Consider the following 27,485-nt stretch of genomic DNA (forward strand, 5'->3'; position numbering starts at 1 on the left):
CAACTCTTATATTTCCCAGTTCCTTGCCTTAACATCCTTCTTCAATCTCCAACTATGCACCACTTCCCCCACTCACCAAAATGGTCACTGTCTTATCTTCTCCTATAACTGCTTTCCCTCCAATCCCTTTGCCTCAGATCTTCCTCTCTCTGACCATCATCTAATAACCTTCACACTTAAACTTCCTCCTGCCCAATCCCATCCAATCTTAACCAATTTATCTAGGAATCTTCAGGCTATTGACCCTACTACCCTATCCTCCAGTGTCTTGAACCTCTTCTCTACCACTGCACCATCCAAATCTGCCAATGAAGCAGTCTCTTCCTTAAATACTATTCTATCCTCTTCTTTAGACACTCTTGCACATTTCATCCCCCGTCCTATAAGGCATACCAAACCCCAGCCTTGGCTGACCTCTAAAATCCACTACCTACATTCCTGTGCCCGCTCCGCCGAACACCTCTGGATGAAATCTCATTCCCTTGCTGACTTCATACACTTCAAGTTCATGCTGATGTCCTTCCAATCTGCTCTTTTCCTTGCCAAACAAGACTATTACATCCAGCTAACTCTCTTGGCTCAAACCCTCGGCTTCTCTTCACCACACTGAACTCTCTCCTCAAGGTGCCTCCATCTCCAACTCCCCCACTATCTCCTCAGACCCTACTACTATAACTACTACTACTTAACATTTCTAGAGTGCTACTAGGGTTACGCAGCCCTGTACAAATTAATAACTAAGGACATTCCCTGCTCAGAAGAGCTTACAATCTAAAGGACGAAATGTCAAGTTGGGGTAGTCTAGATTTCCTGAGTAGAGGTGTTGTGATTAGGTGCCGAAAGCGACATTGAAGAGGTGGGCTTTGAGCAAAGATTTGAAACATGTAAGCCGCATTGAGCCTGCCATGAGTGGGAAAGCGCAGGGTACAAATGTAACAAAAAAAATGGGTAGGGAGGGGGCCTGGCGTATGGGCTCAGGGAGTTTGTTCCAAGCATGGGGTGATGCAAGGCAGAAAGGGCGGAGCCTAGAGTTGGCGGTGGTGGAGAAGGGTACTGAAAGGAGGGATTTGTCTTGAGAGCGGAGGTTACGGGTAGGGACGTAAGGGGAGATGAGGGTAGAGAGGTAAGGAAGGGCTGCAGATCGAGTGCATTTGTAGGTTAGTAGGAGAAGCTTGAACTGTATGTGGTATCTGATCAGAAGCCAGTAAAGTGACTTGAGGAGAGGGGTGAAATGAGTATATCGGTCAAGGCGGAAGATAAGACATGCGGCAGAGTTCTGGATGGACTGAAGGGGGGATAGGTGGCTAAGTGGGAGGCCGGTGAGGAGTAGGTTGCAGTAGTCAAGGCGAGAGGTAATGAGAGAGTGGATGAGAGTTCGGGTGGTGTGCTCAGAGAGAAAGGGGCGAATTTTGCTAATGTTGTAGAGGAAGAAGCAACAGGTCTTGGCTATCTGCTGGATATGCACAGAGAAGGAGAGGGAGGAGTCGAAGATGACACCGAGGTTGCGGGCAGATGAGACGGGGATGATGAGGGTGTTATCAACTGAGACAGAGAGTGAAGGGAGAGGAGAAGTGGGTTTGGGTGGGAAAACAATAAGTTCAGTCTTGGCCATGTTCAGTTTCAGGTGGCGGTTGGACATCCAGGCAGCAATGTCGGATAAGCAGGCCGATACTTTGGCCTGGGTTTCTGCAGTGATGTCTGGTGTGGAGAGATACAGCTGGGTGTCGTAAGCATAAAGATGATAGTGGGAACCATGAAATGAGATCAGGGAGCCTAAGGAAGAGGTGTAGATTGAAGAAAGGAGGGGCCCAAGGACAGATCCCTGAGGAACTCCAACAGAGAGCGGGATAGGGGAGGAGGACGAACCATGAGAGTGTACTCTGAAGGTACGATGGGAGAGATAAGAGGAGAACCAGGAGAGGACAGAGCCCTGGAACCCAAAGGAGGACAGTGTGTCAAGAAGTAGGTTGTGATTGACAGTGTCAAAAGCGGCGGATAGGTCGAGGAGGATGAGGATGGAGTAGTGACCTTTGGATTTGGCGAGGAACAGGTCATTGCAGACTTTAGATAGTGCCGTTTCTGTCGAGTGTAGGGGGTGAAAGCCAGATTGAAGCGGATCGAGGATGGCATGAGAGGAGAGAAAATCAATGCAGCGGCTGTGAACGGCGCATTCAAGTATCTTGGAGAGGAAGGGTAGGAGGTAAATGGGGCGGTAGTTGGAGGGACAGGTAGGGTCAAGAGATGGTTTTTTGAGGAGTGGTGTGACCACAGCATGCTTGAAGGTGTCCGGGACAGTTGCAGTGGAGAGAGAGAGGTTAAGGATATGACAGATGGTGGGGGTGGTGGTAGTAGGAGCGATGGTGCTATGTAGGTTGTTGGGGATGGGGTCTGAGGAACAGGTGGTGGATTTCGAGGAGGAGAGGAGATGGGCGGCTTCCTCTTCGGTGATATCAGGAAAAGAGGAGAAGAAGGCCTGGGTTGGTTGGTTGAGAGAGTGGGTTATAGGATGAGGAGGAGAAGGTTTGGTGGTGAATTCGAGGTTGATCTTCTGGACCTTGTCACGGAAGTAGTCGGCCAGAGATTGAGGAGAGAGTGAGGGGGTGGGGAGCAGAGGGCACTTTGAGGAGGGAGTTGAGGGTGGCGAAGAGACGACGAGGATTAGAGCTGAGGGAATTAGTCAATTGGGTGTAATAGTCCTGTTTGGCGAGGAATAGGGAGGATTGGAAGGAGGATAGCATGAATTTGAAGTGAATGAAATCAGTATGGGTGCGAGATTTCCTCCAGAGGCGTTCAGCCGAACGGGCGCAGGAGCGAAGGTATTGGGTGCAAGGGGTCAGCCAGGGCTGGGGATTGGTATGCCTTGTGGGACGGGAGATGGACGGTGCAAGGGTGTCTAGAGCAGAGGAGAGAGGGGCATTGTAAGTGGAGACAGCTTTGTCAACAGATTCGGAGGACATGATGGAAGGGAGGAGATCAAAGATACTAGAGGATAAGGTGAGGGGGTCAACAGCCTGGAGATTTCTGGAAGTAGTATTTAGTGTTGGGCAAGAATGAGGGGGAGGGTGCTGAAGTGTGAATGTGATTAGTTGATGGTCAGAGAGAGGAAGAGCTGATGCGCGGAAATTGGAGGGTGAGCAAGTAGAAGAGAGGACTAGATCAAGACAGTGGCCAGATTTGTGAGTAGGGGTGGAGGAGCTCAGTTGGAGGTTGAAGGAGGAGGTGAGGAACTGAGAAACATATGAGTCGGATGGGTTATCAATGTGTATGTTGAAGTCAGGGCTCAAGAAAAACATAGAGCCAGGCATCGAAGTCGGTAAGGAAGGAAGGGAGGGACTTATTAGGGGGGCGGTAAATGACTGCAACTCTGAGTGGCAGTGGCAGCGGGTGGAATAGACGGATGGAGTGAACTTCAAAGGATGAGAAGCAGTGAGACTGAGGTAGGTGGAGAGGTTGAAAACTGCAGGAGGGCGAAAGTAGTAGCCCGACGCCGCCTCCGCGACCAACTGGGCGGGGCGAATGGGAGAAAAGATAGCCTCCGTGGCATAGGGCCGCGATTGAGGCAGAGTCGTCAGGGGTGAGCCAGGTTTCAGTTAGGGCGAGCAGTTGAAGGGAATGGGAGATGAAGAGATCGTGGGTGAAGAGAAGTTTGTTACAGATTGAGCAGGCATTCCACAGGGCGCACGAGAAGGGGAGGGAGGAGGGGGGAGGAGGGGAATAGAGATGAGGTTGGAGATATCGCGGGAACGTTTGCATAGATGAGATGAGGACGAGGACAGGTGTGGGGGACCTGGGTTGGGATTGATGTCTCCCGTGGATAGCAGAAGAAGCAGGAGAGTGCGGAGAAGGGTGGGTGAGGAAGGGGCGACGAAGGCGACAAAGACGGGATGCGCTTAGGAGGAATGGGGAAGGGTTCATGGCAGGAAGGAGATGTTGAAGGTTGAGAGCTAGGAAGGAGGAGGAGGAGGACAATAGGGATGGTGAGGTGGTGGGGGACAGGGGTAGGTAGGGTATTGCATTAGTGAGCAGGATGGGAGAGGACATGGATGGGTAGTGAGATCGTGTGGTATACAGCGGTGGGAGGGGGAAAAGATTAGGGAGAGACAGGGCAAGGAGTAGAATGTGAATGGGGGCCATGAGTAGTGACTGAGGTGTTCACAGGGCAGGTAGATGGGCTGGGAGACAGGCAGGTGAGGGTGAGCAGTCGGGCAGGGAGTGATGAGCTGGTAGGAAGATGGGCTGGGAGGCAGGCAGGTTTCAGGGTGGGCAGTCAGTCAGGTGATTGGCTAGTCAGTCAGTCAGGTGATTGGCTAGTGGGCAGGAGCAGGTGGATTGGGCAGCAGGTTGAGTGGCTAGCAGGCAGGAGCAGGTGGATTGGGCAGCAGACAGGCAGGAGCAGGTGAGTGCGGTGGAGAGCACAGCAGCAGTACTGGAACAAGCTGGAATGGTATGAAGCAAGAGCTGGCGGACTAGAACAAGCTGAAGCAGATGGACTGGAGCAAGCTGAATCAGGCGGGCTGGAACAGGCTGGATCAGGCAGTCTGGAGCAAGCTGGAGCAGAGGCCTGGAGCAGGCAGGCTGGAGCAGAAGGTCTGGAGTAAGCAGGGAGAAGCTGGATCAGGCGGGCTGGAACAGGCTGGATCAGGCAGTCTGGAGCAAGCTGGAGCAGAGGCCTGGAGCAGGCAGGCTGGAGCAGAAGGCCTGGAGTAAGCAGGGAGAAGCTGGATCAGGCGGACTGGAACAAACTGGAGCAGATGGACTGGAACAAGCAGGAAGAAGCTGGATCAGGCGGACTGGAACAAACAGGAAGAAGCCAGATCAGACGGACTGGAACAAGCAGGAAGAAGCCGGATCAGGCGGACTGGAACAAGCAGGAAGCCGGAACAGGCGGACTGGAACAAGCAGGAAGCCGGATCAGGTGGACTGGAACAAGCAAGGAGAAGTTAGATCAGGTGGACTGGTACAGGCAGGAAGAAGCTGGATCAGGCGGACTGGAACAAGCAGGAAGAAGCCGGAAGAGATCTGGAAGATCATGGTCATTGTATCTTTCCAGGTCCTTCTGGTCTATGTACAGGTCATGATCAGTGTCCAGCTCCCATAATTTACAGTAGATCACATAGAAGTGTTCATAGGAGAAGTAATCTGTAATCTGGTTAATATCTTCCTCTTCCTCTTCCTACCCTAGCTGAGTTCTTCCACGACAAGGTTCAGAAGATAAACCACGAATGCCTTCAAACATGCCGTGATCACACCACTCCTTAAGAAGCCTTCACTTGACCTACCTGTCCTTCCAACTATCAACCCATCTCCCTCCTCCCCTTCCTTTCCAAGATACTTGAATGGCACGTTCACCGCCGCTGTCTTGACTTTCTTTCATCTTAAGCTACTACTACTACTACTTAACATTTCTAAAGCGCTACTAGGGTTACGCAGTGCTGTACAATTTAACATAGAAGAACAGTCCCTGCTCAAAGAGCTTACAATCTAAAGGACAAATGTATAGTCAGTCAAGTACGGGCAGTCAAATTGGGGCAGTCTAGATTACCTGAAAGGTATAAAGGTTAGGTGCCGAAAGCAACATTGAAGAGGTGGGCTTTGAGCAAGGATTTGAAGATGGGTAGGGAGGGGGCTTGGCGTAAGGGCTCAGGAAGTTTATTCCAAGCATAGGGTGAGGCGAGGCAGAATGGGCGGAGCCTGGAGTTGGTGGTGGTAGAGAAGGGTACTGAGAGGAGGGATTTGTCCTGTGAGCGGAGGTTTCGGGCGGGAACATAAGGGGAGATGAGGGTAGAGAGGTAATGAGGGGCTGCAGACTGAGTGCATTTGTAGGTGAGAAGGAGAAGCTTGAACTGTATGCGGTATCTGATTGGAAGCCAGTGAAGTGACCTGAAGAGAGGGGTGATATGAGTATGTCGGTTCAGGTGGAATATAAAACGTGCAGCAGAGTTCTGAATGGATTGAAGGGGGGATAGATGGTTAAGTGGGAGACCAGTGAGGAGTAGGTTCCAGTAGTCAAGGCGAGAGGTAATGAGAGCGTGGATGAGAGTTCGGGTGGTGTGTTCAGAGAGGAAAGGGCGAATTTTGCTGATGTTAAAGAGGAAGAAGCGACAGGTCTTCGCTGTCTGCTGGATATGCGCAGAGAAGGAGAGGGAGGAGTCAAAGATGACTCCAGGGTTGCGGGCGGATGAGATGAGGAGGATGAGGGTGTTATCAACTGAGATCGAGAGAGAAGGAATAGAAGAAGTGGGTTTTGGTGGAAAGATGATAAGCTCGGTCTTGGCCATGTTCAGTTTCAGGTGGCGGTTGGACATCCATGCAGCAATGTCGGATAAGCAGGCCGATACCTTGGCCTGGGTCTCCGCGGTGATGTCTGGTGTGGAGAGCTACAGCTGGGTGTCATCAGCATAAAGATGATACTGGAAACCATGAGATGAGATCAGTGAGCCCAGGGAAGAGGTGTAGATTGAAAAAAGAAGGTGTCCAAGGACAGATCCCTGGGGAACTCCAACAGAGAGTGGGATGGGAGTGGAGGAAGATCCATGAGTGTGTACTCTGAAGGTGCGGTGGGAGAGATAGGAGGAGAACCAGGAGAGGACAGAGCCCTGCAACCCAAATGAGGACAGTGTGGCAAGAAGTAAATCATGGTTGACAGTGTCAAAAGCAGTGGATAGATCGAGGAGGATGAGGATGGAGTAGTGTCCTCTGGATTTGGCAAGGAACAGGTCATTACAGACTTTAGCGAGTGCTGTTTCTGTCGAGTGTAGAGGGCGAAAACCGGATTGAAGTGGATCGAGGATGGCCTGAGAGGAGAGAAAATCAAGGCAGCGGTTGTGAACGGCGCGTTCAAGTATTTTGGAGAGGAAGGGTAGGAGGGAGATGGGGCGGTAGCTGGAGGGACAGGTAGGGTTGAGTGATGGTTTTTTGAGGAGAGGTGTGACTACGGCGTGCTTGAAGGTGTCAGGGACAGTTGCAGTGGAGAGAGAGAGGTTGAGGATATGACAGACGGAGGGGGTGACAGTATGAGAGATGGTGTTAAATAAGTTGGTGGGGATGGGATCAGAGGAACAAGTGGTGCATTTCGAGGAGGAAAGAAGGCGGGCGGTTTCCTCCTCGGTGATATCAGGAAAGGAGGAGAAAGAGGCCAGGGTTGGTTGGTTGAGGGAGAGGGTTGAAGGGTGAGGAGGAGGAGGTGGCTTGGTAATGAACTCAAGGTTGATCATTTGCACCTTGTCGCGGAAGTAGTCAGCCAGTGATTGAGGAGAGAGTGGGGGGGGGGGGGGGGAGCGGAGGGCAATTTGAGGAGGGAGTTAAGGGTGGCGAAGAGACGACGAGGGTTGGAGCTGAGAGAATTGGTCAATTGGGAGTAGTAGTCCTGTTTGGCAAGGAATAGGGAGGACTGGAAGGAGGATAGCATGAATTTGTAATGAAGGAAATCTGAATGGGTGCGAGATTTCCTCCAGAGGCGTTCAGCAGATCGGGAGCAGGAGCGAAAGTAACGGATGCAAGGGGTCAACCAGGGCTGGGGATTAGTATGCCTTGTGGGACGGGAGATGGTTGGTGCGAGGGTGTCCAGAGCAGAGGAGAGAGTGACATTGTAAGCCGAGACAGCCTTGTCAGACTCGGAGGACATGATGGAGGGGAGGAGATTAGAAATACTAGAGGATAAGCTGTTCTTGACCCACTCCAATCTGGCTTTTGCCCTCTTCATTCAACTGAAACTGCACTTACAAAAGTTTCCAACGACCTGTTACTGGCCAAATCCAAAGGTCTCTATTCTATCCTCATCCTTCTCGTTCTATCCGCTGCTTTTGACACTGTTGATCACAGATTACTCCTTGATACCTTGTCTTCACTTGGATTCACTTTCCTGGTTCTTCTCCTACCTCTCACTTCGCACCTTTAGTGTACACTCTGGTGGATCCTCTTCCACCTCTATCCCACTACCAATCGGTGTACCTCAGGGTTCTGTTCTCGGTCCTCTCCTGTTCTCCATCTACACTTCTTCCTTTGGCTCTCTGATATCATCCCATGGCTTTCAATACCATCTCTATGCTGACAACTCCCAGATCTACCTCTCTACCCCCAAAATCTCAACCAGCATCGAGACCAATGTATCAGCCTGCCTATCTGATATCGCTGCCTGGATGTCTCAACGTCATCTGAAACCTAACATGGCCAAAACTGAGCTTCTCATCTTTCCCTCTAAACCCACCTCTCCTCTCCCCCCTTTCTCTATTTCTGTGGATGGCACTCTCATTCTCCCTGTCTCATCAGCTCGTAACCTTGGGGTCATCTTCGAGTCCTCTCTCTCCTTCTCTGCTCACATTCAGCAGATTGCCAAAACCTGTCGTTTCTTTCTCTAAAACATCAGCAAAATCCATCCCTTCCTCTCTGAGAACTCTACCACAACTCTTAGCCACACTCTTATCACCTCTTGCCTAGATTATTGCAACCTGCTTCTCACCGGCCTCCCACTTAGCCATCTCTCTCCTCTTCAATCAGTCCAAAACTCTGCTGCGCGACTCATTTTCTGCCACAGTCGCTATGCTCACATTAGCCCTCTCCTCAAGTCACTTCAGTGGCTCCCTATCCATTTCCGCATTCAATTCAAACTTCTCTTACTGACCTATAGGTGCATTCACTTTAGCGCTCCCCAGTACCTCTCCACTCTTGTCTCTCCCTACGCCCCCCCCTTGGGTACTCCGTTCTGTGGATAAATCTCTCTTGTCTGTCCCCTTCTCCTCTACTGCTAATTCCAGACTCCGTTCCTTTTATCTCGCTGTACCTCATGCCTGGAATAGACTTCCTGAGCCTGTACGTCTAGCCCCATCTTTGGCCGTTTTCAAATCCAGGCTAAAAGCCCACCTCTTTAACGCTGCTTTTGACTCCTAACCACTACTCACTTGCCCTGTACCCTTTTATCCCCACCTCTTTAATTCCCTTACCTCTTAGTTGTTCTGTCTGTTTGCCCGTCCTATTTAGATTGTGAGCTCTTTGAGCAGGGACTGTCTTTTCATGTATGGTGTACAGCGCTGCGTATGCCTTGTAGCGCTATAGAAGTGATAAGAAGTAGTAGTATATACTGGAGAGCATGACGTTAGTGCCGGGCAAAATGGTAGACACTAATATAAAGAAGAAAATTGCAGAGCATACTGTATATATAAGCATGGATTGATAAGAGAAAGCTAATATGGATTTAGTCACGGGAAATCATACCTCACTAATCTACATTTCTTTGAAGGGGTGAATAAATATGTGGATAAAGGTGAGCTGGTCGATATTGTGTATCTGGATTTTCAAAAGGCATTTGACAAAGTACCTCATGAAAGACTCCTGAGGAAAATAGAAAGTCATGGGATAGAAGGTAATATCCTATTGTAGATTAAAAACTGGTTAAAAGATAGAAAACAGAGAGTAGGGTTAAATGGTCAGTATTCTCAATGGAGAAGAGTAGATAGTGGAGTTCTCCAGGGGTCTGTGCTGGGACCACTGCTTTTAACATATTTATAAATGATCTAGAGATGGGAATAACTAGTGAGGTAATTGAATTTGCTGATGACACAAAGTTATTCAAAGTTGTTAAATTACATAAGTACATAATTATTGCCATACTGGGAAAGACCAAAGGTCCATCAAGCCCAGCATCCTGTTTCCAACAGTGGCCAATCCAGGTCACAAATATCTGGCAAGATCCCAAAAAAGTACAAAACATTTTATACTGCTTATCCCAGAAATAGTGGATTTTCCCAAGTCCATTTAATAATGCTCTATGGACTTTTCCTTTAGGAAGCCGTCCAAACCTTTTTTAAACTCCGCTAAGCTAAGCGCCTTTACCACATTCTCTGGCAACGAATTCCAGAGCTTAATTACACATTGAGTGACGAAACATTTTCTCCGATTCGTTTTAAATTTACTACATTGTAGCTTCATCGCATGCCCCCTAGTCCTAGTATTTTTGGAAAGCATAAACAAACGTTTCACATCTACCCATTCAAGTCCACTCATTATTTTATAGACCTCTATCATATCTCCCCTCAGCCGCCTTTTCTGCAAGCTGAAGAACCCTAGTGTCGCGTGCACGAGGACCTTGGCACACAGTCAGGCTTCTTCCCCGGGAGCACTGGTTTCGTGAGTCCTTGGGCCACTACCGTGGAGCGGCAGTGGCAGGCAAGATCACCTACAAGGTAGAGATGAGACAAGACTGGACTGGAACCCCGGACTGGAGTTCTACACAGGAATACTCAGAACTGGAACGCACCGGACGGGTGCGCACTGGAGTGGGGCCCGCTGGACTGGACACACTGGAGTGGCCCCACCGGACTGGAACATACAGGAGAGAAACCCGCTGGACTGGAACCCGGACTGGACCTAGGCTTCACCTACACTTGACTGCCTTCCCCCTCGGGTTGAGCCCTCAGGTTCTGGCAGCCGGTAGGACTTACAGGAACCGCAGGAATGAAGGTCCAGGAGTGCCCCCTGGCCCCTAGGCGATGGCAAGGCAGACAGGCAGGGAATGTCCGGGTTCTGGCAGTAGGCAGGTTCAAAGCAATGGTCACAGAAGGGCTGGAAACCCACAGAGCAATACACACAGAAGGGCAGAAAACCCACAGAGCAATAAACACAGAAGGGCTGGAAACCCACAAAGCAATAAACACAGAAGGGCTGAAAACCCACAAAGCAATAAACACAGAAGGGCTGAAAACCCACAGAGCAATAAACACAGAAGGGCTGAAAACCCACAAAGCAATAAACACAGAAGGGCTGAAAACCCACAGAGCAATAAACACAGAAGGGCAGGAAGCCCACAGAGCAAAAAACACAGAAGGGCTGAAAACCCACAGAGCAATAACACAGAAGGGCTGGAAACCCACAAAGCAATAAACACAGAAGGGCTGAAAACCCACAGAGCAATAAACACAGAAGGGTAGGAAGCCCACAGAGCAATAAACACAGAAGGGCTGAAAACCCACAGAGCAATAACACAGAAGGGCTGGAAACCCACAGAGCAATAAACACAGAAGGGTAGGAAGCCCACAGAGCAATAAACACAGAAGGGCTGAAAACCCACAGAGCAATAACACAGAAGGGCTGGAAACCCACAAAGCAAAAGACAAGGAAAGCAAACGGTGCTAACAGCACACTAACCTCGGGACCTAAGGCACTGCGGAGGAAATGGCAATGCAAAAGCCAGGACTGTAGTTTCCAAGTCACTAATAAAGCCCTTCAACACCAGAGCCACAGGTGCAGCAATCACCTTGCAACCAAACAGAGGCTTGACACACAAAGCAGTCATCCCATAGGAAGGTACAGCGGGAGCCATCTTGGATACTGGCAAGGAGGAGGAAGCGGCAGCCATCTTGGAAGAGGCAAAGCCCACACAGGTGAGATTCAGTAGGGCAATCAGCACACAGAGCCAGAGAGAAACTAAGACAGAGACAGACACAGAGACAAGCAGAAGCCAGCACAGCCACTGACTCCCAGAAACAGGGTAAGTATGAGGGTGGTCACGGCCACAGACGTGACACCTAGCCACTTTAGCCTTTCCTCATAGGGAAGTTGTCCCATCCCCTTTATCATTTTCGTCGCCCTTCTCTGCACCTTTTCTAATTCCACTATATCTTTTTTGAGATGCGGCGACCAGAATTGAACACAATATTCAAGGTGCAGTCATAACATGGAGCAATACAAAGGCATTATAACATCCTCATTTTTGTTTTCCATTCCTTTCCTAACATTCTATTTGCTTTCTTAGCCGCAGCAGCACACTGAGCAGAAGGTTTCAACATATCATCGAGGACATCTAGATCCCTATCTTGGTCCGTGACTCCTAACGTGGAACCCTGCATGACGTCGCTATAATTTGGGTTCCTCTTTCCCACATGCATCACTTTGCACTTGCTCACATTAAATGTCATCTGCCATTTAGACGCCCAGTCTCGTAAGGTCCTCTTGTAATTTTTCACAATCCTCCCACGATTTAACAACTTTGAATAACTTTGTGTCATTAGTAAATTTAATTACCTCACTAGTTACTCCCATCTCTAGGTCATTTATAAATATGTTAAAAAGCAGCGGTCCCAACACAGACCCCTGGGAAACCCCACTACTACCCTTCTCCATTGAGAATACTGACCATTTAACCCTATTCTCTGTTTTCTATCTTTTAACCAGTTTTTAATCCACAATAGAACACTACCTCCTATCCCATGACTCTCCAATATCCTCTGATGTCTTTCATGAGGTACAATATCAACCGGCTCACCTTTATCCACGTTTGTTTACCCCTTCAAAGAAATATAGTAGATTGGTGAGGCAAGATTTCCCTTCACTAAGTAGAAATTAGACCTTACCTGCTAATTTGCTTTCCTTTAGTCCCTCCGGACCGGACCAGGACCGATGCAAGAGGACTGTGAAAAATTGCAAGAGAACCTTATAAGACCAGGAGATTGGGCATCCAGATGGCAACTGACATTTAAATGTGAGCAAGTGCAATGTGATGCATGTGGAAAGAGGAACCCAAATTATAGCTACATGATGCAACGTTCCACATTTGGAGTCACTGCCCAGGAAAAGGATCTAGGTGTAATCATTGATGATACATTGAAACCTTCTGCTTAGTGTGCAGCAGCATCTAAGAAAGCAAATAGAACGTTAGGAATTATTAAGAAAGGAATGGAAACAAAAATGAGAATGTCATAATGCCTTTGTATCTCTGCATGGTGTAACCACACCTCGAATACTGTGTGCAATTCTGGTCACCACATCTCAAAAAAAGATATAGCGGAATTAGAAAAGGTACAGAGAAGGGTGACAAAAATGACGACTTCCCTATGTGGAAAGGCTAAAGAGGCTAGGGCTCTTCAGGTTGGCAAAGAGATGGCAGAGGGGAGATATAATAGACGTTTATAAAATACTGAGTGGAGTGGAACGGGTAGATGTGAATTGCTTGTTTACTCTTTCCAAAAAATACCAGACTAGGGGGCATGCAATGAAGCATGCTCTGTTCATCATTCTCTTCTCCTTTGTTCATGGCAAGATTGAATTATTGCAATATTGTAACGTGGAGGGGCATAATCGAAAGGGACACCCAAGTGTTGTTGAGGACGTCCTCGCAAAACATCTCGATGGAGGGGCGGGGAAACCCGTATTATCGAAAAAGATTGACATCCATCTTTCGTTTCGATAATACGGTCGGGGACGCCCAAATGTTGACATTTAGGTCGTCCGTAGAGATGGTCGTCCTTAGACTCGGTCATTTCTGATTTTCAGATATAATGGAAACTAAGGACTCCCATCTCAGAAACGACCAAATGCAATCCCTTTGGTCGTGGGAGAAGCCAGCATTCATAGTGCACTGGTCCCCCTGACATGCCAGGACACCAACCGGGCACCCTAGGGGGCACTGCAGTGGACTTCATAAATTGATCCCAGGTACATAACTCCCTTACCTTGTGTGCTGAGCCAGGTACAGTTATGGGTAGTGGGTTTTGGAGGGCTCACATTTACCACCATAAATGTAACAGGTGGAGGGGATGGGCCTGGGTCCGCCTGCCTGAAGTGCACTGCACCCACTAAAACTGCTCCAGGGACCTGCATACTGCTATCATGGACCTGAGTATGACATTTGAGGCTGGCATAGAGGCTGGCACAAAATATTTGTAAAGATTTTTTTGAGGGTGGGAGGGGGTTAGTGACCACTGGGGGACTAAGGGGAGGTGATCCCCCATTCTCTCCGGTGGTCATCTGATCAGTTCGGGCACCTTTTTGTGCCTTGGTCGTAAGAAAAACAGGACCAAGTAAAGTCGTCCAAGTGCTTGTCAGGGACCCCCTTTTTTTCCATTATGGGTCGAGGACATCCATGTGTTAGGCACGCCCAAGTCCCGCCTTCGCTACGCCTCAGACACGCCCCCATGAGCTTTGGCCATCCCTGCGATGGAAAGCAGTTGGGGATGTCCAAAATTGGCTTTCGATTTTACCGATTTGGACAACCCTGTGAGAAGGACGCCCATCTTCCGACTTGTGTCAAAAGATGGGCGTTCTTCTCTTTCTGATAGTAATATAGTAGATGACAGCAGATAACGACCTGTACAGTCCATCTAGTCTGTCCGAGTAGATAAACTCATTACATAAAGGTATGAGGTGATACAATATATGTGTACCTGATCTTGATATGTCCATGCTATTTTCAGTGCGTAGACCGCAGAGGTCTGCCCGGCACTGTCCTTGTTCCAGAAACTTCTGAAATTGTCATCGAAGCCCTTGAAAAGTTCCAGTCCAGTCCATCCATATCTATCCAGCCACAATCAGGTCATAGACCATAGAAGTCCGCCCAAGGCTAGCTTTGCTTCCCAATTACCAGGGTTGCCACCTAGGTTCCGCTATGCTTCTTTGGATCAATTCCTTTTAAACAGGATTCCTGTGTGTTTATCCCACACATTTTTGAATTCCATTATGGTTTTCATCTCCACTACCTGCTGCAGGAGGGCATTCCAAATATCCACCACCCTCACAGTGAAAAAATACTTCCTGATATTATTCTTTAATCAATGCTGGTATCTCCTATTCCCTTTTGAAGCAACTGTAGACTCTCCAGAACGGCGTTGTAAGACTTCTCTGTCATGCCCATTGGTTTTCTCATGTGATTCGTTTGCTTAAAAATCATCATTAGTTGTCAGTTGAGTCCAGGGTCAAGTTTAAGATTTTACTTCTCATGTTTAAAGCCTATCATATAGGTGTGCCTGTTTATGTTCATTGTTTTATACTATACATATCGCAGCGAATATTACATTCTCTTAACAATCACAGATTGTTTTTACCCAGCCCATGCACAGTACATTACGAAATTATGCGTCATTGTAACTTCTTTTTCGTTGCTCCAGCACTATAGAATTCACTTCCGTTAACAGTATGGAGTAAACTCTCTATCAAAAATTTCAAGATCACCATTAAAACCTGGCTTTTTAACCAGGCATATTCTACCTGATCGGGGTGGGGGGGTGCTTAGGGGTTGCAGCTTATCATATCCTGTGTAGAATGTGTCTTGTTGTTGTGTATGAATGAATCCTTTCCTTTCATGAATTGTAGTTCCTTATTATGTTCTTATGTACATTAAATAAAATGGGTGATATAGGTGAAACTATAAAACACCTGATTCCATATTATATTGTGCTGAAACTATTTCCACAGAGGACACACTGATCTGTCCTATAATATATGAGAAAAAACTGTCAGTACATTGTCTTCATAATAAAAATTAAATACATAAAAAGATTATGATGTCTGTTTATTTATTTAAATTTGATTATCCATCCTTCCCAATAAGTTTCAAAGTAGATTACTAATAAAAGTGAAGCATACATAATCAAAACTATACATACAGATAACACCCTCCCCCAAGTCTGTGAATATAAAAACAGTTAAGTCAAACAAAAGATTGAATGAAAATACATGTTAAAGTTTTCAGATGATCAACCAACCATTTGGATTATAAAAGGCCTATCTTTAGTGATCCTGCTTTGTTTCCAGCATTATTTACCACTGATAAAATGACTGAAGTTTGGTTAGGACACAAGAATAATGTAACAAAATAGGTGGCAAAATAGAAGTATTGTGCCAATGTCCATGTTTTGTTTTGCAAGCAATGTTCTTGTTATCTGGGGATTAGGTAATAGGTGAATGAGCCATGCAATTGTTAGATGCTAAAGAGCTGAGGCATTATGACTTGCATTTTTATTTTTATAGGCATGGACAATCTATCACTGATGAATTCAATCAGCACACTCTATTAGCAGCAAAGGCAAAATGTTCCTTAAGAATGACTGGTATATCCTTTAGATTATGGAATTCTCTAGATGATTCCTTAGAAAGTTCAGTCAGGGTATCCACAGGATATGCAGTTTATGAGTTGTAATGAATGTGAGCAAGTGCAATGTGATGCATGTGGAAAGAGGAACCCAAACTATAGCTACATGATGCAAGGTTCCATATTAGGAGTTACTGCCTAAGAAAAGTATCTAGGTGTCATCATTGATGATACGTTGAAACCCTCTGCTTAGTGTGCAGCAGCATCTAAGAAAGCAAATAGAATGTTAGGAATTATGTATGTATATGTTACCTATAGTAAGGCGCTGGAATGATGCATGCTAAGTGTCAATTTTATAAAGCAAAGATACTTACCTGTAGCTGGTATTCTCCAAGGATAGCAGGCCATTACTTCTCACATGTGTGTGAGGTCATCTACGTTTATTTATTTATTTATTGCATTTGTATCCCACATTTTCTCACCTTTTTGCAGGCTCAATGTGGCTTACAATACATCATGAATGGTGAAGATATGTTAGAAGAATAGACAATTTAGTTAACAGAAGAATCATGGTAACATGATAATGATAGAACATGAAAGTAGAGTAACAAACAGATATTATAAGACAGTTCTGAATATATATGGAGGAAATGTGTATGTTTACATTTGTTGATCTTTGTGGTATGCTTTATCAAAGAGATGGGTCTTCAGTAGTTTTCGGAAGTTGGTTAGTTCGTAAATCATTTTAAAGTTGCGCGGCAATGCGTTCCGTGACTGTGTACTCAAGTAGGTGAAATCTGACGCATGCATTAGTTTGTATTTTAGACCTTTGCAGTTTGGGAAGTGCAGATTAAGGAATGTGCGGGATGATCTTTTAGCATTCCTGGGTGGTAGCTTTAAGATCAATACAATTTTATCTAAGTATTTCAATTTCTTTAATATATAAATATGAACAAATATAGACAATACCAAACATACAACCCCAAAGTACCCTCAGTACTCCTAAAGATCTCCCCCAACCAATTCCGGTCACTCACACACATACATAATCCATATCCCAGCTGTTATTAAATGCACACAACCAAATACAAGTAAATACAGATTACATCGTCACTTTCTTCTCTGCTGCATATTACAAAATCCAAAGCCAACAGGCTCAACTGACTGTCCTTGATGACTGTCCTTTTAAATATTCAGCATAAAAGCCGTAACTTAATAGCCAGTATGGTGCTGCGTCAGTCAGTCAAAAGACCTGCTCAGTCAAACTTCAGGTGCTGGCAACACTCCATGCCGTTAAGGAGCTTCATATTTTAATCATCCATATATATAATCCACCGTGTGATGAGAACGTCAGTGATTAAAGGATCCGGCTACTGAGGGCACCTTCAGCGCGTCCTTAATCAGAACATATTCTCACTCTCGGTTCTCAGTGCGAGACATTTCACTCTTGGCTTCCTCAGGAGAACCACAACCGACAACCTAAAAAGACACACATAACATTCCTATATAAAATAACCCCAACAAACTTTCCTACAACTCCTTATAAACTCATTTAACCCACTTTTTATCTCCACTAATAATAATTACTCATTTGGCAGCTTACCCAGCAGGCTGTTTCCCAAATCTACGTGGTCAGGAAATGACGACGTTCACTTTCCAACCCATATTGGCGTTCCTAAAATATCCAACCAGGCCAAACCCACTAGGTACGTCAGAACCTTATATCCACTCTACCTCAAGATTTAACCCTAGAGGCGCCACAGTTCTCCATTGGAAAATGAAGCGCTGATCAATATTGAACAGATAGTCACTCACATTGCCTCCATGATCCGACAAAGGAACCTGCACCAGCACTAAACATTTAATGTCTTCAATTGTGTGCTTGTATTCAACCCAGTGGGCAACCAGGGGGGCATCACTCCTTAAAATCCTAACATTACTTATATGCTCAGCTAGCCTGTTCTTTAATTTCCTCCTGGTATGCCCAATATAATATTTATTGCACGGACACACTATGCAATAAACAATACGTTCACTGTTACAATTAGTACGTGAATGGAGATAGAAAAATCTATTGGACCCAGGAACTCTTATGGCATCCGTATGAATTGCATGCTTACAAAATACACAATTATTGCATGGGGAGTGATGCCCCCCATATCTCGCCCCTCTGGGTCGTTTCAAAAGTTCTCCTAAATTAGATTTACGGCTATAAGCCATTTTAGGGTGTTCTTTAAACACAGGATGAAGGACCACGTGAGGACATGAGCTGAGTAGCAACGTGTTGCTGAAGCTCCTGAGACTCCCCGCCCGGAATTGAATTAAAGTGCAGCAACTTAACGAAATTTTGGCGCAGACCCTACAATTAAGACTGCCCTAGTTTATGGACAGATATTTGCGGAAAACGGCTGGAACAATGGCGCAGAGATCCGGGAAAAAAGAGAAAATTAAACTGAGCGACACGGAATCCAAAATGGCGGACGAAACAGACAAATCTCCTGGAGAATTCTCGGAGGCGCAACTTATACAACTTACCAAAGCGGTGACAAATGCGTGGGAGCCGAAGTGGGCAACGATGGAAGAAAAGCTAGAAAACCTAGCCACGCGAATGGATGGCATAGGGACGAGAGTGGGAGACCTGGAGGCACGCATGTCGGCTCTGGAGGACGAAGGGAGAGGCTATGGCCCGGACATAGCGGCTTTAACGCAACAACTGAAAGGCTATCGTGAAAAGCTAGAAGATCTTGAAAACCGCTCGCGCCGGAACAATATACGGGTGGTAGGACTTTCTGAAAACATCCCAGACCGGAACCTTACGCCCTGGCTTGAAAACTGGCTAAGTAAGGAACTGGCGATCTCAGACGCAACAGGCCCGCTGGTAATAGAAAGAGCACACCGAGTAGGCCGCAAGTACGAAGGCAAGACACGGCCGAGGGTGGTAATGGCCAAGATATTCAATTACCGCCATAAAATGGAAATTATGCAAGGATTTAGAGCACGCAGAGACACCTTAGCTCACGAAGGGCAGAAAGTGTTAATATTTCAAGACTTTTCAGCTGAAGTACAGCTACAGAGGAAAAAGTTCCACCCACTTTGCTCAGAGTTAGCTCAGAAAGAGGTGAAGTTTACATTGCAATTTCCAGCTACCCTACGAATCTTAATACAAGGACAGTGGCACATGTTTAAAGAAGTGGCAGAAGCAAGAACAGCGGTGCTGGAAGCGGGCCTGATTGACAGAAAGTAAAAAGGGAAGGCTGTGAACAGGGTAATTATAAATGAAGCTGTTTATCTCACAAGGGTCAGTCAAGAAAGGGCGGGGGTCCCATGTGCTCGAGGTCTCACTACTTGATCCTCTGGGGTGCCAGAGGATGGAGGAAGGGTATAATCGGGTTGGGGAAAGAGAGATAGGGGGGGGAGGGAAGGGGGGAGGGGGAAGAATTAAAGACGTCAAAGACAAGGGGCATTGTCACCTGAATTATGGGACACATCAGGAACAAGAGAGAAATTTAATAAATACACAACCAAAGTTCGTTGACACTGGACGGATGGGAATAAGACCTAGAGGGGGGAAGATGACCAAGTTATGGGAATTAGAATTGGCGATAGAAGAGATGAGAGGTAGATGCCTGTTAGAATAACAACATGGAATGTTGGGGGGGTTAACTCCCCAATAAAAAGAGCAAAAATATTGAAAGCCCTGAAGAGGTACAAATCAGATATAGCGTGCTTACAAGAGACACATTTATCAGACACAGAACATGAGAAGCTGAAAAAGCAGTGGGTGGGAGAAGTCTATTCTGTTCCAGCAAGAGGGAAGAAAGGAGGGATAGCAGTCCTCTTCCGTAAAGGGCTAGCTTATAAAACGACGAAAGTAGCCACCGGGGAAGAGGGAAGATATATTATAGTGAAGGTATGGATGCCAGGGTTAGAGATCATTCTAGTAGTCTTATATGGCCCTAATGTCTACACTCCAGAGTTCTTCAGATCCCTAGTGGGTAAATGCAATGTTAATGGTAAACAAAGGTTGGTAGTAGTAGGGGATTTCAATCTGGTGCATGATTCCAAACTGGACTGTTCGAATAATTGCTCGCCCCACTACCAAGGGAAAAGGGCCAGAGAAATGACACTATTTGCTAGAGAATTAAATCTAATAGACACCTGGAGAGCATTGCACCCGACAGAACGTGAATATACACACAGATCAAGGGCCCATGGAACACAGTCCAGGTTGGACTACATACTAATTGACAGAGCAATGTTTCCACAGGTCATAGCAACTGATATAGGCCCAGAGGCAGTGTCAGACCATTCGCCGGTGTGGATGGACCTGGAACTGCAGGGGGACATAGAGAAAGGAAGAGGTTGGAGATTCCCAGCGTATTTATTCTCAGACCCCAAATTTTCAAAATATCTTACCCACAAATGGGCAGAATATAGCAAATATAACGATGGGCATGCCCGGGAACAACCTGTTTTGTTCTGGTCGGCCTCTAAAGCAGTCCTGAGAGGGGACATAATTGCGTTTTGCAGTAAGCGTAACAAATGTAGAGCGGCTGGGATATTGCTGTTAGAATCAAGATTAAAAAGAGCGCAAAAGATGTGTGCGCACAGACCGACGAAAATTAATCAAGAGAATTTAAAAGCAGTGCAGATAGCCCTTAATACCTTATTACATGAACTAGAATTGAGATCAGCATTATTTTATAAACATAAATTACATAGATATGGGAACCGGGCGGGACGCCTGCTTGCAAGAGTAATAAAAAACTGGGGAGGGCCCAGAACAGTGGCCACGCTTAGAGACGGAAATGGCGGGTTGACTAATGATCACCACCAAATAGGTCAAATTTTTACCACATATTTTGCCACGCTATACAAAAATCAGGGGGGGGCCTCGGGGGAAGCACTAACTGCATATCTCCAAGAGACGCAGTTACCGCAACTGCATAATAACCACTTAGACCGGTTAAATGCGCCAGTGACAATGGGAGAACTGCAAAAAGTAGTGAAAGCACTGAAATTGCGGTCAGCCCCCGGCCCAGATGGGTTCTCTGGGGAATATTATAGGTTGTTACCCCCCGGGGCCCTAGTAAACCTACTTAACTACTTTGAGGAGGTGGTGGAAGAGGGTAGATTGCCATTATATGCTAATTCAGCCCTCATAACGTTAATCCCGAAAGCAGGCAAGTCCCCAGAAAGACCAGGATCATATAGACCAATATCTCTCCTGAATGTGGAAATAAAATTATTATCTAAGATACTGGCAGAGAGATTGGCACAATGTCTGCCTGATTTGATAGGGGCAGAACAGGTCGGATTCATAAAGAAAAGGAGAGCAGTCCATAACGTTCGGAAATTAATGCTTGCTATGGCGATGTGCAGACAAAAAAACATACCTATGTGGGTATTAAGCCTAGATGCAGAAAAGGCGTTCGATTTAGTACACTGGGATTACCTCTTCCAGGTGTTGAAGGCAGTAGGAATATCTGGATGGTTTTTAAGGGCAGTGAATACACTGTATAAAGAACCTAAAGCCAGTGTAATTGTTAATGGAAGACGAGGAAGAGAGTTTTCAATACAAAAAGGCACCAGGCAGGGCTGCCCGCTGTCACCCCTATTATTTGTGTTGGCAGTGGAGCCCCTGCTAGAAAATTTAAGGCGGGCGCAAGAGGTGAAGGGGGTGAGGGTGGAAGATTGCCATCTGAAGGTGTTCGCATATGCGGATGACCTGTTACTGACCATAACAGACCCCAACAACTCTCTAGTGGGGGTACTGGACAGGGTGGAGAGATTTGGAGGATTTTCAGGGTTTAAGTTAAATTACACCAAGTACTATATTCTCCCAATGACAGAATCAGACCTGGAACAGCACAGGGGCCCCCAAAAACTGACTTGGACTACAGGACCGATTAAATACTTGGGAATTTGGCTCCCAGCAGACCTAACCACCATGTATAAAGAAAATATCAAACGATTGTTGAAGGAAACTGCTGAGAGATTAAATATGTGGAAGGCATTAACTGTGGCGCTATTAGGACGAATAGCCTTATACAATATGTGCATTGTACCAAAGTGGTTGTACGTATTCCAAACAGCACCTTTATATTTGACAAGGAAGGATGAGAGGAAGCTAAATAGACTTTTGCAGTTATTCTTATGGCAAGGCAAGAAGGCGAGGCTCTCAATGACAACTCTGACAACCCCAGTGGAATATGGTGGGTTGGGCCTCTTAAGCGTGAGATACTTGACAGTGGCATGTGGAATGCGCCACATCAATGACTGGTTTCGGGGGACCGAGGATTTTTCTAATACCAAATTAGAACTCCAGCTGATGCCAGAATTGCACTTTACAAATTATCTACATGCAGGGGGGGGACAGACTCCAGACATTTTGAAATATTCAAAGATAATGCCAGTGGCAAGAGCGACTTGGTCCTGGATATGTCGTCTCCACAAATTTTCAGCAAAAATAACACCTTTGCAGACCATCTGCGGGAATGCACAGTTTGCACCTGGGATATTGTACCCAGCATTTCAGAAATGGAGGCGTAAAGGAATAATATATCTGCAACATGTACTGGGCCGAGAAGGCAAGATCAAATCATTTGTGGAATTACAAACTGAGTTTGACCTTCCCGATACAGATAACTTTCATTATATGCAACTTAAGCACTACATTACATCCTTGGGATGGGAACCGTTGGCAGAGGATGTGCAAGAGGAATTGTCATCAGCATTTTCCCTAACAGCCCAGCAAGAGGTTCCACTCACGTACCATCATAGACATATAAGAGACACGAGAGAGGAGCCTGACTTTAACAGACTAACAGCACAATGGAACAGTGAGCTCCATATTAATATTTCAACCGCACAATTCAAATCTCATATCTTAACTATCAGACGTGTCAGTGCGGCAGCGAGACATTGGGAAGTGCAGTACAAGTTTGCAATGCGAATTTATGTGGCCCCCAGAAGAGCTTTTCACATGGGTATGTCCTCTTGGGGCGAATGCCCCAAATGTGGAGAAACTGGAGCAACATTGGGCCACATGTTTTGGACATGCACGGCTGTGGGGAACTTTTGGAAATCTATGTTGTCTGCTGTGTCCAAGATTTGGAATACAAAATGGTTCTTTGACGCTGGGCTATTGTTTGGAAGCCCCAGATTGTTGAGGCCTAGTCCTAAAGGTTTTACGAAGTTTGTGGCCAGGGCAACCATCATCTCCAAACAAGTTATATTGACAGAATGGATTTCGCATAAGGCACCTGAGCTGCAACAATGGCGGACCCGTATGTTACTGTTGATGCGACTAGAACGTGCTGGACTGTTTGACTTGGAATCGAAAGAAGGGAGGGAGTTTCAACAATGCTGGGGTCCTTTTTGGATGACGCTAACACCTAGAGCGCGAAGCCATCTGTTGAATATATAAGTGTAGAGACATGTGTATGAACAAGACTAGTTTGAGAGAGGATGAGTCCCAAGGGAGAAGAAACCCGGGGGGGGGGGGGGGGGGGGGAGGGGGTAAAGATATTATAAAATGTTTGATGGCATTATGTTGTGTTGTTTAATACCACAGTTTGTATTTCTTGAAGACGCTCATCAATAAAAATGATGTAAACATAAACACAGGATGAACACTCAGGATATGCCAGAATTTATGAATCGCATAACCAATGGCCGGGGCACGATGGGAAAAAGGAACAACACAGGCCAATGGTCTGACCCTAGACTTCTGTTTCAGGACAAGCAGCCAATCCCTCTGGGCATACCGGGCTCGCTTATATACACGTCTTAGCACCGGTAAAGGATACCCTCGCTGAACGAATCTATCTGTCATACTTTGTGCTTGCCTTTTAAAATCATCTAGAGAGGAACACAACCTCCACAACCTAAGATATTGACCGACAGGAACACCCCTTCTCAAAGCAACATGATGATAACTCGAATAATGTAAAAGGGTGTTCCTGTCGGTACTTTTCCTATAAATGGAGGTAGACAGATTACCCAAATCTGCTTTACTGATTTTGATATCTAAAAATTCAATGGCCTCCCTAGAGACACGTGCCGTGAACTTGACACAAGGTTCTGCCCTATTTAAGGCGCCTATAAATTCTCCTAAATCTTCTTCAGAGCCTTTCCATAGCAATATAACATCGTCTATATAACGACGCCATAGCCCAACATTATCGTGCCACGGAGAGGTACAGACGTGTTTCTCCTCAAAGTCCGTCATATAAAGGCAAGCCAATGAGGGCGCAACCGTAGCCCCCATGGCTATACCCCTCTTTTGAACATAAAAGATCTTCTCAAATTGAAAGTAATTAAACCCGATCACCCAGACTAAGAATTGACGTAAAATCAATCTCTTATTCATAGGAATACCACACAATTCCAGAAAAGACCATGCTACCTCAATAACCCCATCCTGGGGCAAATTTGTGTACAAGGCTACTACATCCAGACCTACCAAGAGAATCTCATCCATCATAACCCCTAGAACGCTAAATTGTTCCAGGGATTGTATGAAATCCGTAGAGTCGTGGACATATAAAGCTGCTTTACTGACCAAAGACTGAAGAAACCTGTCAACAAATTTGGAAAGGGGTTCCAGCACTGAATCCCTAGTACACACTATAGGCCGCCCCGGGGGGTCCACAATGGACTTGTGTACCTTCGGAATAAAATATATATAAGGAATTTTCGGGTTGGGGTGGCAGAGGAACCGCTGTTCCTTTACCAAAAGTACTCCATCTGTAACAGCTCTCCCCACATATCCAGCAATTAAATCTTTAAGATATTCAGTAGGATCGTAATTTAAACAATCATAAAACTCCACCTGCTGGAGTGGACGCAACCCTTCCTCTATATATTTTTGTTTATCCAAGACCACCGTGGACCCCCCCTTATCGGCCCGTACTATCACAATTTGTTCATTGTTGGCCAGCTGTTGAATGCTCGAATATTGATCCAACGTAAGATTATATCTATGGGGCGTCTTAATCACCTCCATTCTTTCTAGTTCTTTAAGAACCAGCTTCTAAAATGCCATAATGGAGGGGTCCGGGGGTCCGGGGGTCCCGGGGGGAGCCATCTAGATTTCATTCCTGTGCGGGGCAAAAACCTACCCTCATCCTCATTGGTCTGAGGCTCACCAAAGAATAAACGAAGCCTTAACTCTCTAAAAAAATTATAAAGCCCTTGTCTAGTGGCAAACGCGTCATATGCCGAATAAGGGACAAAGGACAACCCCTTATTTAATACTTCCAACTGACTTTGAGAAAGAACATATTTGGATAATCACCGTATTCATTTCTTCGTCTTGCGCCCTTTCGGACCGCCTTTGCTCGTCTCTAACTTGATCTCGTTTCCTACCTCCTGACCCTGGGTCGGCAACCATAAAAAAGACCCTAGCAAAAAACTATTCATTTCTGATCCATCGTGTGCCCCTATACCCCTCTGCTGACTTTTGACCCGTTTATTATCCTCCTCCCCTGAGGAGTCGCTTGATGACATCTTAAACTGAACTCTTCTACCAGTCCCCCGACCCCTACGTCCCCTACTTCTTTTGTCCATCCACCCATACACAAAGCCCTTAGTATAGTCATATTCATAGCGCTTGTACTTAGATATTTTTAACTCTCTTTGTTGGTTCCGGTACTGGTCAATTCTGGAATTGTGTTCATCCAATTGTTTATCAAAAACAGACTTCTCATAAACTTGCTTAATACTTTCAATTTTGAGTCTCAACTCTTGCTGTAAATTACCAATCTCCTCCTGCAGAACGTCAATGGTCAGCAACATCAAATCCAATGAGCACCTGGTGATCACGGAGTTCCATTTTGACACATATTGCTCATTGCCTAAAAAACGCGGTTCTTTATTAATGCTCAGTCCACGCGGGACCCTTTGTACGTGACAATATTCAATCAAAGCGGCAGAATGCAACTCCGTTCTCACCAGTGCCTTGTGTGTTCTAAGTATTTCTTCCCAACCACATGTCTGTTGTTGGAGAGGATCTGAGAACAACCGAGTCCCCCCCAACAATTCAGAAATTCTATCCTCTGACAACCCAGACTTGGAATCCCACTGGGCAGCTGCCATCTCCCCATACACGTGTCAATAGTAACAATACTGGGAAAACTTTTAAACAAAGTACAAACTCTTTAACCAAACCCCCACGTACTCCCTGTTGTTCAATCAATACAATTTTATCTAAGTATTTCAATTTCTTTAATATATAAATATGAACAAATATAGACAATACCAAACATACAACCCCAAAGTACCCACAGTACTCCTAAAGATCTCCCCCAACCAATTCCGGTCACTCACACACATACATAATCCGTATCCCAGCTGTTATTAAATGCACACAACTAAATACAAGTAAATACAGATTACATAGTCACTTTCTTCTCTGCTGCATATTACAAAATCCAAAGCCAACAGGCTCAACTGACTGTCCTTGATGACTGTCCTTTTAAATATTCAGCATAAAAGCTGTACCTTAATAGCCAATATGGTGCTGCGTCAGTCAGTCAAAAGACCTGCTCAGTCAAACTTCAGGTGCTGGCAACACTCCATGCTGTTAAGGAGCTTCATATTTTAATCATCCATATATATAATCCACCGTGTGATGAGAACGTCAGTGATTAAAGGATCCGGCTACTGAGGGCACCTTCAGCGCGTCCTTAATCAGAACATATTCTCACTCTCGGTTCTCAATGCGAGACCGCATTTCACTCTTGGCTTCCTCAGGAGAACCACAACCGACAACCTAAAAAGACACACATAACATTCCTATGTGAGAGTACAGTCTGGAACAGAACAAAGTTGTAGCTGATGCCTTGAGCAGCGGACCAACCATCTGATGTCAAGGAGGAGAATCCACCCCCACGAGGAGAGGACGCAAGGGAAAAAAAATCACCCACTTGAAGAGGAAAAAAGAACAGACAGGATCACCACACCTTGCAAGCTCATGCCTGCGCACATCGAGCACATCACATCCTTTCAGGTCAGTGATGCCGCGGTCAGCTCTGTGACACCGCGGTTGTGTGCATCGGATGCCCCACGTCCGTTTTGACTGGCATTGTGGTTGTGACCATCATGAACTTTTCTTTGACCAGGAATTTGTTCAGGGCCCTTAGATCTAGGATGGGATGCATTCCCCCTGTTTTCTTTGGAACAAGAAAGTACCTGGTATAGAATCCCTTCCCTTCTTTCCCTGGTGTAATGGGCTCCACCGAACTCCGGTGCCGACTCTGCCAAGACCCTTGCTCACCACAGCAAAAACACACTTGATTGGTCCGGCGTCGGTGCAACTCTACCAATCAGATGGGGCTCTAGTACCACTCTAGCCACATTCTCTCTCTATGGTCTCCAATGGGAGACTGAGTTTGTAATAGATGAGTCATGCTGCTGTGAATGCAGCAGGCACCAACAAGGTCCGCTACCAGTGAATATAGTCTCTGGGGAAGAAGCTGATTTGAGTAGTGAGCATGTGGGGCAGCAGTGCTGGAGGAGCAGCAGGAGAACGAACTGAGCAGCACTGAAGAGAAGGCACCGAAGGAGAGAGGGAGGCAGCAAGAGGTGAGCAGCAGCGTGTGGCTGGCACCAGAGCACGTGGGGCAGTAGCACTGGAGGAGCAGCACGAGCTGAGCAGCACTGGAGAGAAGGCACCGAAGGAGAA

The 27,485-nt window shown here is 46.2% G+C and overlaps 1 long non-coding RNA gene across 2 annotated transcripts; it reads right to left on the bottom strand.

Annotated features, from left to right (window-relative positions):
* Positions 1–16,730: 16,730 nt before the first annotated feature.
* Positions 16,731–27,093, bottom strand: LOC115474389. Of its 2 annotated transcripts, none has more exons than XR_003942847.1 (3): positions 26,993–27,093; positions 26,303–26,573; positions 16,731–17,275 (listed from the first exon to the last, which is right to left on the bottom strand). It is a non-coding gene; the product is annotated as an uncharacterized LOC115474389 (long non-coding RNA). The 2 variants fall into 2 exon arrangements; XR_003942848.1 differs by lacking the exon at positions 26,993–27,093 and adding an exon at positions 26,764–26,840.
* Between the last annotated feature and the right edge of the window lie 392 nt (positions 27,094–27,485).

Source organism: Microcaecilia unicolor, chromosome 7 (genome assembly GCF_901765095.1).
Source record: "Microcaecilia unicolor chromosome 7, aMicUni1.1, whole genome shotgun sequence".
Lineage (NCBI taxonomy): Eukaryota > Metazoa > Chordata > Amphibia > Gymnophiona > Siphonopidae > Microcaecilia > Microcaecilia unicolor.